Below are 1319 nucleotides of genomic sequence, written 5' to 3'. Positions count from 1 at the left end.
AGGCCCCAATCACTCTGCACCGTCAGCAGGTGTTAGCAGGGCCAGCACCGTCAGTTTATGGGAGCAGTGGCAGGAGCAAGGCTGCCAGCAGACTGGGGGCCGTGGCAGGAGGGGAAGGGCAGGGGCACAGAGGATGGGCCAAGACCCGCCCCTGTGCCGGCTGCAGCCTTGCGGCCCACAGTTCCTTTCAAGGTGCATGAATTCATGCACTGGGCCCCTAGTTTTTATATAAAATTGACAAAATGTGGGGAAGCTCTGATACTAATAACTACCTTTATGAGAATTAGTTTAGATAATAGCCATATAGTATCTGTCACTTAATAAACGGCAGTTGTTATTACTCGATGTCTGAGTCTGTGGGAGAGAGCCCTCTGGGGTGGCAGTGGGGTGTCCTGGACACTGTGCCTGGCACTGGGTGTAACGTCTTTGTAGTTTTTCTCTTAATGTCTAAGGTGGGGTCCCTTCTGCTCCGTGCAGAGTTCAGAAGTCTCCCCTGGGAGAGTGGGCATGTGGGAGATGGAGATACAGAACCTGCAAAGCATTGAATCTGCCCCAAAGGCTGGGCTGTGAGTTACACGGTTGTGGGCCCAGAGGTCGACCCCAGGAAAGGTCCTCCAAAGGTCCCCGCTTCCTTGCCTGGTATGGATTCAGGGCTCTCCCGGGAGGGGACCTACTGGGAGACAGACAGGCAGACAAATCTGACTCCGGCAGACAGACATGTGATGAGTGTCTAGTGGTTGGATAGATACAGATCAGGCTGAGATAGCAAGACAGGCGATGGGCATGTGACTTTAGACTGACAGGAGGCTCTTTTCCGGCTGGAACCATTTCTTCGCCTTCGCCAGATCTTCAATGGCACCTTTGCTAAGCTCCGCCAGGCTCCCGTGGGCAGGCTGCGGATGGTGGAGTAATACATTGCAGGGGGGTACCCAAACCTGAGTCAGGCAATGAGCTGATCTCCAAGCGGGGTTATGGCAAAATCAACAAACAATTGCCCCGACAGGTAGCTCATGGATCGCTCACCTCTTCGTAAAGGTGGCATCATCTGCACGGAAGACCTGACTCACGAGGTCTGCACTGGGGGAAAGAAAGGCTTCGAGGAAGGGAACAACTTCCTGCGGCCCTTCCAGTCTCCTCTCCAGGAGCGGGAGGAAGGAGCCCCCGTGCGTAGAAGGTGGCGATGCTGGGACAGGGGGACCAGATCAATGGCTGATGGGAAGGATGAGCTAAGGGATCTTCCCTGTTTATTTCTGTCATCTGCTCAGTTAGTAAACGGAGTCCTTCAAAATTGAAAAAAAAAAAGACTGACAGGAGGGCCT

The 1319-nt window shown here is 53.8% G+C and overlaps 1 long non-coding RNA gene and 1 pseudogene across 1 annotated transcript in view; one reads left to right on the top strand and one right to left on the bottom strand.

The window, feature by feature from the left end:
• The window catches only part of LOC102757071, a 10869-nt pseudogene extending 9595 nt beyond the window's left edge, over positions 1 to 1274 (top strand).
• LOC107184169 overlaps positions 477 to 1319 on the bottom strand; it is a 16559-nt gene continuing 15716 nt past the window's right edge. The window contains exon 5 of the long non-coding RNA XR_001514995.1: positions 477 to 488. This is a non-coding gene — a long non-coding RNA (uncharacterized LOC107184169). The remainder of the gene's footprint in view (positions 489 to 1319) is intronic.

Source organism: Myotis davidii, unplaced genomic scaffold (assembly GCF_000327345.1).
Source record: "Myotis davidii unplaced genomic scaffold, ASM32734v1 scaffold803, whole genome shotgun sequence".
NCBI classification, from domain to species: domain Eukaryota; kingdom Metazoa; phylum Chordata; class Mammalia; order Chiroptera; family Vespertilionidae; genus Myotis; species Myotis davidii.
Note: the sequence above shows the minus strand (reverse complement) of the source record. Positions and strands in the feature narration are given on the sequence as shown.